The sequence below is a fragment of the Oncorhynchus clarkii genome, chromosome 6 (genome assembly GCF_045791955.1).
Source record: "Oncorhynchus clarkii lewisi isolate Uvic-CL-2024 chromosome 6, UVic_Ocla_1.0, whole genome shotgun sequence".
Classification (NCBI taxonomy): domain Eukaryota; kingdom Metazoa; phylum Chordata; class Actinopteri; order Salmoniformes; family Salmonidae; genus Oncorhynchus; species Oncorhynchus clarkii.
The window spans coordinates 75,010,646-75,024,489 of NC_092152.1; the positions used below are offsets into that span (position 1 = coordinate 75,010,646).

Consider the following 13,844-nt stretch of genomic DNA (forward strand, 5'->3'; position numbering starts at 1 on the left):
AGGTGTGTTCCAAAATGCGCTAGCGAAGTGAAACTGACCTTCAACAGAGTTGCATTATTTTCCTGAGAACGCATAGCCCCTCTTCAATTATCTCTTTTATACCACGGCTATAATTTAACACATTTGCCGCTCAAAGAAACTTGTTAGTTTAGCTAACCAAACCATCAGTCCTAGCTTGCCATTATGAAAATCTGATTCAACAATGCCAGTAAAGTTTTCAATTCAAGTTTTGATTTAAAAAGCAGCTCAAACATAGAACATGTAAGAATGAACTATAGCCATTCAGTTCTACCGCGCTAATATAAGGAATTATACAACGGGTGGGTCTAATCCTGAATGCTGATTGGTTAAAACCGCATTCCATTTGGTGTCTATTCCACAAGTTACCACCGGTTAAATCTATGAAGTTAAAATGCCTAATTACTCTGTTCCATCTGACTGCGCAATTCACTGTCTCGTCAACCCAGCCAAGCAATTTATAAACTTAATCTCCACTATGAAAAGCATCTAGACATTCTCACATTTATTTTAGACTAACATTTAGTTTTCAACAGTGGAGATTTGTATAAACCTTGCTGTCTGTCTCTCCGACATTTGCAACATTGCTTCAATATTCAAATTCAATCTCCAGCTGTCCCATAGTAATGAACGTGTCTGGAGTCGGGACGAGACAGACACACAGGCAGCGTTTTTCAGCCAGTCGAAATCATGAGGAAGCTGGCATAATTTTATGGATATATACAAAGAAAAGTAAATTGAAAAAATGTAAAAAGTGAAGCTAGTTCGCAGTCTTTCCAGATTCAATTTGAGGTGATTGTGTTAGCTGTGTTGTTGGCTTGCTCCTCTGAACAACAGTGTCCTGACGAGTGAGCACATTTTCTATGCCAGGAAAAATCCTGCCTCATTAACTCATTGTTATGGATGTGTTCAAATAAATGTCACTAGAAAACAGTGTAAACAAATGCAAATGAAGCTACTTTGCTGTTATTCTGGCTGCACTTTTTGACGTGACTAAGTTAGCCGTAGTTGGCTAACTAGCAAGCAAGAGATAAGAACTTTACCAGCCATTATGGCAATGGAACATTTAGAACGAACAACTGGGTCGCGTCCATACTGTAGATACAGAACAAAAAGACAGAACGACTGAGTCGCGTCTCTGGCAACCGAACCGATAGAACAAACGACCAGCCGGCATGGGTAGCAACCCTAGATTTGTGTCGGGACTATATCTTGTGGAAGGATGAAATAGTATGAATAAATTCATTAAAATGTTTTTAATGAAAATTTGTCAATCATTATTTGAATATGTTGGTAACTGGTTGTATAAAAGTGATAATGCCCAAGAAGCCGGTGTTTAGAGGATATATTGGCTTGGTCTCGGGCCTGACAACACCAGCGCCAATATATCCTCCAAACACCGGCTTCTCGGCATTATCACTAAAATAACACACTCTAGAATGCCCTTCAAGCCAATCAGAAACAAGTATTCAACAATGCCATGGTATAAACATGAATAACATTATGTTCCCATTCCAAAGTTACATATTATACTGTATAAGCCTAGGCCTCATTTCCTAAGAAATGCATTTACACTACTAGGTGGTATAATGGTATTAAACACTGTAGATCTATACACAGGAGAACTATAGCTTCAACCAAGTACACACTCCTAGTACACTAGGCTGTGTGTGTTGGCTTCCCTCTCTGGTCTGTTGGAGATATTTATAGTTATTACCCAGAAAGCTCTAAGGCCCAGGCCAAGACACACACACACGCAGGCACTTGCACACACACACACAGGCACATGCACACACACACACACACACAGGCACACACACACACAGCTTGGCATGTTAATTCCTTGCAAATGCAGCGATTAGCAATTCACATAGGTTATGATATCATTAGCCGTACCTGCCATGGCAGAGAGAGAGGGCTGCACCATCACACCCATTACACATCCTCAAATAGCTCCCAATGAAGAAGCTTTACTAACAGCCACCTATTAGCTTGCCATTAGTCATTCAGTTAACTGACTCCTTCATTTCATTAAGAGAGGGATGCGATGGCCATTTGCATCTCTGAGAGGGATGGTGATAGGAGTGGTTCATGGATGGACTGGGACTGGGCAGGGTAAGGTAAGGTAGTTTGGGCCTGGTCGTTAGGGATTCTATAGGATAGCAGAGGGGTGACAGAGGGAAGAGGGCAGTCTGGGGTCATTGAAGATGATGCTGTATCTCTCATTAGCACAGTATGAGCAGCCTACTTACCGGGGAGGGGATTCTAACAACAGTGGTTCCCTTAGGGCTTAGACCAGCGATTCTCAACTAATTTGGGTTGTGGGAGGTTTTGAATGGGTCTCGCGCAGGATGTCTGAGCAAAAAATGAAATATAAATGAAAAAGATTGTCCAGTCTGAACTTAACCAATTTAAACCCGGTAGAAAGTGTGTAGAAATTATAATGAACTTACATTTTAAAATAATCTCTGAACAAATTGTCTTCAATCACAGCATTTTCAATATAGAGCTATTAGCAGCGGTATTTGGGTCTCAAACCAGTGAGTTTATTAACATTCTTCAACATTCTGTTTTCAACATATTTATTAACATTCTGTCCATGTAATTATTGACAATGAAAGAGGTGGGAATGTTGTTTCCTTTTCATATAATTGATACATGTACCGTAATTTCTGGACTATTAAGCTCACCTGAATATAAGCCACACCCACTGAATAAAAAAAAAAAAAACGTATTTTGTACATAAATAAGCCGCAGGTGCCTACCGGTACATTGAAACAAATGAACTTTACACAGCCTTTAAACGAAACACAGCTTGTAACAAAAATAAATAAGCTTTTAAACGAAACACAGCTTGTAACAAAAATAAATAGGCTTTTAAACAAAACACGGCTTGTAACAAAAATAAATAGGCTTTTAAACGAAACACGGCTTGTAACAAAAATAAATAGGCTTTTAAACGAAACACGGCTTGTAACAAAAATAAATAGGCTTTTAAACTAAACACGGCTTGTAACAAAAATTAAAAAAATAGCAGTAAACAGTAGCCTACCAAGAAAGTCATTGGTCACTATCTTCCTCCTCCTGTGCTCTGAAACCACTGAAGTCATCTCCTTCGGTGTCGGAGTTGAATAGCCTCAGAATTGCTTCATCCGATGTTGGATCATTTTCATTGTCGCTCTCGTCACTTTCATCCGGAGGCAAATTCCCCGCTGAGCTCATGCTGCCCTCTTCAACACACAGCAGTCCAGCCTTTCCAAACCCGTTGATGATAGTGGATTTTTTGACAATGCTCCACGCTGTCAGGACCCACTGGCAGACTTGACCATAAGTTGCTCTTCGAAGGATTTCTCCCCACTTGTCATCCAAGCCTCCCACTGAACACGTCAGTTCCTCACGTTGCTGTTTCCAACGTCATCGACTCATTAAGGCCAAGCTCCCGTGCAGCAGCCCTTTTCCAACAGCCAGATCGATCACCTTCAACTTAAAAGCTGCATCATATGCATTTCTCCGTGTCTTTGCCATGATGAGGGTGACAAAATGACTACCGTAATCAGAATGATGGGAAGTTTGAGCGTGCTCGATTTACGTCACATTATGTGACGGTGCTCAGTTTTTTGGGGTCATGAATCTTGTGAAAGCGGGAAAAATCCATAAATTAGCCGCGTCATTGTATAAGCCGCGAGGTTCAAAGCGTGGGAAAAAAAGTAGCGGCTTATAGTCCGGAAATTACGGTACTATCAATAGAGCATTCAAAATTGTTTCCCATATTATATTTTGGATATTCTTTTTCACGATGCGAATATTGGCTCGTAACTGAGACAACCTGGTTCAATTTGGGTCCCGAGGCAAAACCAACTGTGAACAACTGGCTTAGACCAACTCATCTTTACTGCTTGTTCAGAGAGAGAGAGAGAGAGCGGTGCAGTCAAGCAAATTTAAGAGGGCATTTTAAGGCTGGCATAGGCAGATCTGTGTGTGTGTATATGTGTGTGTGTGTGTGTGTGTGATAAAAATGAGAGAGAAACTGAGAGCCAATTCATCTAGAGGATTTCTCCTCCACAATCACTAGATGTAACAGTGTAACCACAGCCCCATCATCTGTCAGCCTGACCGACAGGTTCATTTCAGCATAGCTCCCAGCAGACTGCATGGCCCTCTATGATGGACTGAGCTGATTCAGGAGAACATAAGAATGAAAACATCTATCAATGGGTGTTCCCCCACAATTGTCAAATATATGGTCATAGGCACCCACAGGCGATGTTGGGCACCCCCAAGACTCAATGTATAATTGGAACTATGAGCTTCAGAGCGCAGAGCCAGGGTGGAGGTCCCTATGGGTCTGCAACATTAGGCACAGGTGGTTGGTGGCACCATAAATGGGGAGTACGGACTCGTGGTTCCATAGGAACCATTGGCCCCATTCCAGCCATTATTATGAGCCGTCCTCCTCTCAGCAGCCTCCACTGGCGTTTGGCTATGATGGAGTAGAGAGGTGTAGGTGGGGGAAACAGCAGGGGGCTCACATCACTGTTAGACCTTTACAGTTCCTTCATTATTGAAGCTCTGGAAAGGAGTATAGCTGCTGGCTAGGAGATACACACACGCACGCAGGCACACACACAAGTGCATACTGAGACAGCTGTGCATGCATACACATGAGTGTTGTGCACGCACACACAGATCATAAGCAAATTTACACACAAAAGCACAAACACACACAGACACAAACACACACGTCACAAACAGTGAGAGAGAGAAAGGCTGGGTTTAACTTCCTCCTCCAGAGCAGGACAGAGCAGAGGGAGACAGGGGCCTGTGCGAAGGAATGGCTGTGTGGGGGGCGAGGAAGAGACAGGGAGGATGAAAACCATCCCAGAAACACAGGCAGGGACACGAGAGGGAAAGGATTTTCAAATTGCCTCTATCACATAATTTAGACAAAAGGGATTTTCATAAATTTCTAAACATAGGCCTATTCCTTGCTTGAGAACTGAGAAATTAACCAGCATTGCCTGGAGGTAATATACAAAATAGTATGATTTATGCATGCAAATTAGCAATTGGTGGGTTCATTGCCATGCTATAGTTCTCCATAATAAGAAGTTAAATCAGGAGAAGGCAGGTTGCTAGCAGTAAAAAAAGCAGACATCAGTGCTGCAACTGAGAAATTGCACCCCAACGTCGGCAGAAAATATTTTTGCTATCTCAGATTGTTCTGGCAATTCTCACATACAAATGGGGCAAAAAAGGATTTAGACAGCCACCAATTGTGCAAGTTCTTCCACTTAAAAAGATGAGAGAGGCCTGAAATTATCAACATAGGTACACTTCAACTATGACAGACAAAATTAGAAAAAAATTCCAGAAAATCACATTGTAGGATTTTTTATGAATTTATTTGCAAATTATGGTGAAAAATAAGTATTTGGTCAATAATAAAAGTTTCTCAATACTTTGTTATATACCCTTTGTTGGCAATGACAGAGGTCAAACGTTTTCTGTAAGTCTTCACAAGATTTTCACACACTGTTGCTGGTATTTTGGCCCATTCCTCCATGCAGATCTCCTCTAGAGCAGTGATGTTTTGGGGCTGTTGCTGGGCAACATGGACTTTCAACTTCCTCCAAAGATTTTCTATGGGGTTGAGATCTGGAGACTGGCTAGGCCACTCCAGGACCTTGAAATGCTTCTTACGAGGCCACTCCTTCGTTGCCCGGGCGGTGTGTTTGGGATCATTGTCATGCTGAAAGACCCAGCCACATTTAATCTTCAATGCCCTTGCTGATGGAAGGAGGTTTTCACTCAAAATCTCACGATAAATGGCCCCATTCATTGTTTCCTTTACACGGATCAGTCGTCCTGGTCCCTTTGCAGAAAAACTGTTTCCACCCCCATGCTTCACAGTAGGTATGGTGTTCTTTGGATGCAACTCAGCATTCTTTGTCCTCCAAACACGACGAGTTGAGTTTTTACAAAAAAGTTATATTTTGGTTTGATCTGACCATATGACATTCTCCCAATCTTCTTCTGGATCATCCAAATGCTCTCTAGCAAACTTCAGGCGGGCCTGGACATGTACTGGCTTAAGCAGGGGGATACGTCTGGCACTGCAGGATTTGAGTCCCTGGCGGCGTAGTGTGTTACTGATGGTAGGCTTTGTTACTTTGGTCCCAGCTCTCTGCAGGTCATTCACTAGGTCCCCCCGTGTGGTTCTGGGATTTTTGCTCACCGTTCTTGTGATCATTTTGACCCCACGGGGTGAGATCTTGCGTGGAGCCTCAGATCGAGGGAGATTATCAGTGGTCTTGTATGTCTTCCATTTCCTAATAATTGCTCCCACAGTTGATTTCTTCAAACCAAGCTGCTTACCCATTGCAGATTCATTCTTCCCAGCCTGGTGCAGATCTACAATTTTGTTTCTGGTGTCCTTTGACAGCTCTTTGGTCTTGGCCATAGTGGAGTTTGGAGTGTGACTGTTTGAGGTTGTGGACAGGTGTCTTTTATACTGATAACAAGTTCAAACAGGTGCCATTAATACAGGTAACGAGTGCAGGACAGAGGAGCCTCTTAAAGAAAAAGTTACAGGTCTGTGAGAGCCAGAAATCTTGCTTGTTTGTAGGTGACCAAATACTTATTTTCCACCATAATTTGCAAATAAATTCATAAAAAATCCTACAATGTGATTTTCTGGATTTTTTTTCTCATTTTGTCTGTCATAGTTGAAGTGTACATATTATGAAAATTACAGGCCTCTCTCATATTTTTAAGTGGGAGAACTTGCACAATTGGTGGCTGACTAAATACTTTTTTGCCCCACTGTATGAACTTTATTGGGAGGAAGGATGCTTGACATGCTTTTTACTTTTTACATTTAAATCATGATGAAAGTGGACATTTTAGGACCCCTTTTTAGACCTATACATGCCTCCTGTAAAACCTTATGATCCTTGAACCGTACATGATACAGACAACAAATTGGTTCATTATACTCCTTATAGAGACTCTAACAAATGGAGAATGTCTAGATTCTGAAATACACATTTTCACATTAATTCATTCAATATAAAAAACATGCATATGAATATCTCTAAAGTACCCTTTACAAGTACATGACATTTCCAGTGGGTTCTCTGCTAATTCTGAAGTTGTGATATATTTTATGAGCACCGCCAACACAGTGAATGGGAAAATGGATTGAAAGGGCTGTGATTGGTTAATGACCTATAATGTACATTTCTACATATAAAATTGATCATATCTACAAAAGTACAAGAGAGCTCTCTCTGGAAATGTGACATTTTTGACAAGTACATTGTTCTAAACAATATGTTTTAAAAAATAAGCAAAATCAAAAAGGGTACTTTTGAGATATTTATATTTTATGTTGAATAAATTAATGTTTTTTGTTTTTTTTCTCCAGAATCTAGGGGCGGCATGTAACCTAGTGGTCAGAGCGTTGGAACAGTTACCGAAAGGTTGCAGGTTCGAATCCCCAAGCTGATAAGGTACAAATCTCTCCTTCTGCCCCAGAACGAGGCAGTTCCCCGGTAGGTCGTCCTTGTAAATAAGAATTTGTTCTTAACTGACTTGCCTAGTTAAATAAAGGTTACACACATACTCCACATTTGAGATAACACTATAAAAAGTATAATGACAGCAAGATGTTGTCTGTATCATGTACAGATCATAAGGTCTTACAGGAGGCATGTATAGGTCTAAAAAAGGGCCTAAAATTGCCAATTTTCTAGAAAAGGGTTTGTGGTTCAAATGTTAAAAGCATGTCCTGCATCCTTCCTCCCAATTAAGTTTCTAATGTGAGAATTGACAGAACAATCAGATCGTTGGGAAAAAAAATCTGCCTAAGCTGGCTTGGAATCTCCCAACTATGGCCACACACATTCAACTGAGGACAACAGACAGACGTGTAGTTCTGTTCTGAGCAGGGATGTTAAGAAAGTCTATAAATAAAATGAATGATCCACGCCACAACACTAAGCATTTCATAATGACAACTCAGCAGACAGGACAGTCTTGAGGAGAGGGCATACAAAATAACAGCAGCTTTGTGGCAGTATAGTGAAAACAACCATGTGATTCAACATTCCACAAAGATTGATTTAATGTATATGAAGGCCAAATGCCACAGACCAATAGGCCAGTGAAAACATTGAAACCTGCAGCCTAGTAATTGCACTGAGCAGCAGAGGATTGAGTTAAATAGGAAGGAATTCACAGGATTCTTCCAACATATTCACCTTGGTCATCCAAGCAGGACGTATGCCTACAACATTCTGAGAGAAAAGAGCAACCCTCCATTTTGTACTTTGAAATGTTAAAACATTAACTTAATGGTGGCAGCAGTCTCTGTAAACATGAGTCATAGTGTGCATGGTTAGTGACAGTAGGCCAACTGCATGTGTTGTAGACTAGAGGTATAAAACTAAACTTTATCCAAGGCAGACAGAGGATAGTGTTAGCCTACATTTTGTCCCTTTCCACAGAGTCAGTGTAATGTTGTGAAATAAAGTGTTTCTCTGTGTAAACAAACCCTTGACTCAGGGCCCAGCGCCATGGAAACCAGTGAACATACCCGGCTAGGAACCAGCAGCTACCTGACAAACCTGTCTGATCGCTTTGAGACTCCTGTGTGAAAAATCACAAACTAACTAACTATCACACACACACATAAAGCAACTGTCATCTCCATGGAATAGCTAAGCTAACACAAACCAACAAGTGTTCCTTAGACATAAAGGCAAAAGAGGCACACTGTGTGAAGTATAGCCGACACATAAAGCACAATTAGCCAGAAGATGCGACCTGCTTACTTATAGCTGCACTAGGGTCGGACAGCACGACTGTGTAGATCAGGACACAGTGGAGCCGGCTTGGAAAATGTACTTCAATCCAGGGGTGAGAAACGAGTTGTATTCCTAGTTGTGCTATTATCCCAACTGTTACAAGATTGAATAACTGCTACTTTTCCAGAACGCTTCCCTTTCCTCCTCCTGCTACGTGTGTTGAACAACAAAGGATAGTCAGCCTACGTCGTCGCGCTGTTATAATGTCAAAATAAAAGTTGTGTGGGGAATGGCTTTGTATATGTCAAACTCTCCCAAAACTATGGCTGTACCATAATATAATTAATTGGTAATCATTTATTGATAATTGGCTATGTCAATGTTGTCAAGAGTGCATTAACAAAGGCAAAATTGTTGGAACAAAGAAATAAATTATTGAAAGACAAACACAACAACTTTCTAGTGTGTGGCTGTTTATTGCCTTTGTTAATCCACCCTTGACAGCAATGACATGGATTACCAATTAATTATTGTACTTCAGAAAAGCATCCATAGTTTTGGTAAAGTTTGACCTATGGTCCTTTCAAAACAACTTGGAACTCTAGAAAGATGCCCGAGTGTCCGACTTGGAATTCCAGTTGGATGACCACTCAAAAAACATTTCTGAGTTCCCAGTTGTCTTGAACGCAGTGAATTCTGAAATGTCAGAATTTCCAGTGTTTTTGAATGTGGCAATATAATAAACCATTCCCCAACCGCAACTTTTAATTTTTTGTTTGTTATTTATTTATTTATTTAATTTTTACCCCAATTTCGTGGTATCCAGTTGTTAATAGTTACTATCTTTTCTCATCGCTACAACTCCCGTACGGGCTTGGGAGAGACGACGGTCGAAAGCGATGCGTCCCCCGAAACGCAACCCAACCAAGCCGCAATGCTTCTTAACACAGCGCGCATCCAACCTGGAAGCCAGCCGCACCAATATGCACCTGGTGACCTGGTTAGCGCGCACTGCGCCCGGCCCGACACAGGAGTTGCTGGTGCGCGATGAGACATGGATATCCCAACCCGGCCAAACCCTCCGTAACCCGGAATGCTAGGCCAATTGTACGTCGCTCCATGGACCTCCCGGTCGCGGCCGGCTGCGACAGAGCCTGGGCACGAACCCAGAGTCTTTGGTGGCACAGCTAGCACTGAGATGCAGTGCCCTAGACCACTGCGCCACCCAGGAGGCCCTCCGCAACTTTTATTTTGACATTTCCACAGCTCGATGACGTAGTTTGCACGGAGCCCGATTGGCTGACTATCGTTTGATGATCAACTTACATTCTAGCGCTATTTCAAAATGGCTGATGTGGCTTCTGCTAACTAGCATGGGGACGAAAAGGGCAGCTTTCCAGAAAAACTAGCAGTCGTTCAAACTTCCCGGTGTAACAGTTGGGTTAATGGGACAATTTTGAGTGCACTGCATTTCTCATCCCTATATTGAGGTAGGTTTTCTGAGCCATATCTCACGCTAACTCCCCGGTGTCTTGATCTACACAGTCATGCTGTCCGACCCTAGCACAGCTGTAAGCAAGCGGGCCGGTTCTGCTGGCTAAAAGCATAATGGCATGATCCACAGTCCAAATGCCTTTCCCCTATTCCCCCTGCCCTATTTAGTGCTGGGTTCCCTATTTAGTGCTAAACTAAGTCTAACTGAATGAGAGCCACTGAAAGTCTCATTAGAGTCCCTGTAGAGCAGACTGTGTAAATCTGTTCTCCACTTTCTCTCCCCAGAGACAGACTATGCTAGGCAGGCTAGCGTTCAGCGGGCTGCCTGGTGATTGAGCTGAGTTCATTCCTGTCAGCCAGTGAAAGGTTAACCTGACTGCAGCTCAAGGAAGAGGTTATGTTGGGTTGTGTCACCCCTCACATTCCTCTCACACAAAACCTCATGTTAGCACTGAACCCGCTGGCTATCGCACGCTCCTCTCCAAACCCCTAGCCAGCCAACATAGTCAAAGCTATTTAATCCCCTGTGAGCGGGGGAGAGAGAGAAAAAATGCAGAATAAAAGAGAATGGGTTTTTATTCAGACCTACTGTGCAGTTTGGGGCTGGCAAGGCTCCCACATGCTCCTCACAGTCTAGGCTAAATCCAAGTACAACTCTCTCACCCCTCCCTCTACAAACTAGCCACCCATTTCCTCCTCTAGTGTCCGTACACAGCCCGCCCCTTCCGTCCACAGCCAAGACCTCCCCACTTTAAATAGAGTTGACTTCCTGTTCACCTTTGACCCCCCCACTAGATCCTACCCACTCCTGGCAGGCCTCCACTACCAGCAGGCCGATGAGGCCGGATGACTGGGGGAACAGAGAGAGACAGTCATAAAGAGAGAGATAGGCAGTCAGAAAGAGAGGCAGTCAGAAAGAGCTAGAGAGAGAAAGAGAGAGAGGCTATGTGCACACTGCCCACAAAATGAGGTAGAAACTGAGCTGCACTTCCTAACCTCCTGCCAAATGTATGACCATATTAGAGACACATTACACAGACCTAAAAATAATTTGAAAACAAATACATTTTGGTAAACTCCCATATCTATTGGGTGAAATACCACAGTTTACAATCACAGCGGCAAGATTTGTGACCTGTTGCCACAAGAAAAGGGCAACCAGTGAAGAATAAACACTATTGTAAATACAACCTATATTTATGTTTATTTATTTTCCCTTTTGTACTTTAACTATTGGCACATTATTACAACACTGTATATTGAGATAATATGACATTTAAAATGTATTTTTTATTTTGGAACTTTTGGAGTGTAATGTTTACTGTCAATTTGTTATTGTTAATTTCACTTTTGATTATTATCTATTTCACTTGCTTCAGCAATGTAAACATATGTTTCCCATGCCAATAAAGCCCCTTAAATTGAACATTGAATTGAGAGATCAAGAGAGACTGATAGACCTACAGACCAGAGAGAGAACCAGCAGCAGCCAGAGAAACAGCCAATCATATCTCAGCCTCATGGAGGGCAGGTTTCCCGTGGCAGGAACCCCTCCCCCTCCTGCTCGGGAGTAGAGCAGTGACTTGGTGTCAGGTTTCAAGGCTGACTGCAGCACTCTCTGCCTGGCTGGCTGGCTGGGAGTTACATAAACTTCACCCAGGAAGGTCAGGAAGCAACAAAGACAGCAATTCAGTGGGGGCCCACAGCCACAGACACCCTCAGCTGAGTCGGCCTCACACACGCCCCCCCCCACCACCACCACCACCACTCTAGTTTCAACGCCCCCAGAGGCCAGAGGAGGGGGTGAGGGGAGAGGGAGAGTCACAGAATAAACCTAAACCACTGATGCACTGAGTCAGACAGGAGGCACCTGCTGTACTGCACAGCAGCTCATCATCATGTTTTGTTTTTTCCCCCTCACACTACACAGCTGATTCAAATAATCAAAGCTTGATGATGACTTGGTTATTTGAATCAGCGGTGTAGTGCTAGGGCAAAAACCAAAACATGATGATGACTTGGTTATTTGAATCAGCGGTGTAGTGCTAGGGCAAAAACCAAAACATGATGATGACTTGGTTATTTGAATCAGCGGTGTAGTGCTAGGGCAAAAACCAAAACATGATGATGACTTGGTTATTTGAATCAGCGGTGTAGTGCTAGGGCAAAAACCAAAACATGATGATGACTTGGTTATTTGAATCAGTGGTGTAGTGCTAGGGCAAAAACCAAAACATGATGATGACTTGGTTATTTGAATCAGCGGTGTAGTGCTAGGGCAAAAACCAAAACATGATGATGACTTGGTTATTTGAATCAGCGGTGTAGTGCTAGGGCAAAAACCAAAACATGATGATGACTTGGTTATTTGAATCAGTGGTGTAGTGCTAGGGCAAAAACCAAAACATGATGATGACTTGGTTATTTGAATCAGCGGTGTAGTGCTAGGGCAAAAACCAAAACATGATGATGACTTGGTTATTTGAATCAGCGGCGTAGTGCTAGGGCAAAAACCAAAACATGATGATGACTTGGTTATTTGAATCAGCGGCGTAGTGCTAGGGCAAAAACCAAAACATGATGATGACTTGGTTATTTGAATCAGCGGCGTAGTGCTAGGGCAAAAACCAAAACATGCACCCAGGCAGTGCCCAGGACCGAGTTTGTGAAACCCTGGTCTATAAAATTGTCTCTATTTAGAAAAATACTGAATCAGGTTATTACTACTCTAAAGGGTTGTGCCTGTCCCATCGATAACCCTATGGCAGTGTGCTGTACATAGGCACACTGAGTACATCTTCGAACAGACCAAGCATAGACTAATTCAAATTGCCTTGGTATGACCATATCCAACCAGGCCCTTTCATATCCAGTTCCAACACCCTTTATCATACTGCTGTCTTCACAATGACTGGGAACAAAGGCCCTCTGTCTAGAAGTCACTCTCTGTGTGACTAACAGTGAACAGAACCAGCCCATGTCACAGCCAAGCACTAGCTCCCAAGGTCTAGGCCTACAACTGGCTGGAGACTAGGGATGGGTGGTATACCATATTTTATTATATACCGGTATTGATGCACGGACCGGTTTGGGTTTTTACTTTACCTTGTAAAGCTATATATTATCGTTTGGTTTGTTAAATGTGTTACGCCACTCCGCCGCGTGTAATAATGGCAGTTTAATCCGTTTGCTACTTGAGTCATCTCTCTCCCTCTCTCCTTCCACACACACCAAGCCCCACATCTTGTCACTCAAGCAGAACAGTTTTTGCGCTACCACGAGTCACAACAACCACTTGCAGTGACAGTCTGCATATATCTTACTGTCTGCAAACAGCTAGTTTGTCTTTTCTTAGCAAGTTGTGGCTAAAATAAATTATGTTAGCTGCTAATACTAATTGCTAGTTAGTTGGCTAGTTAGCCAGCAAACGTAGGTAGAAAGCTAGCTAATACAGCCTGATACCAGTGCTGGTGTAGGCCTACATCAGCACATTGTTTGTGCAACGGTATATTCTAAAATCAGAGA

The 13,844-nt window shown here is 42.6% G+C and overlaps 1 protein-coding gene across 9 annotated transcripts in view; it reads right to left on the reverse strand.

The window, feature by feature from the left end:
• LOC139411607 (chromodomain-helicase-DNA-binding protein 9-like) overlaps nt 1-13,844 on the reverse strand; it is a 142,007-nt gene that overhangs the window by 99,896 nt on the left and 28,267 nt on the right. The window contains exon 1 of one of the 9 annotated variants that reach the window (XM_071158186.1): nt 10,909-10,987. The exons of 7 other annotated variants lie outside the window; for them this stretch is intronic. The gene's annotated coding sequence lies outside the window, so the exon portion shown is untranslated. Of the gene's footprint in view, nt 1-10,904; nt 10,988-13,844 lie in introns of those variants that run through there. One more of the 9 variants, XM_071158187.1, reaches the window with a different exon arrangement.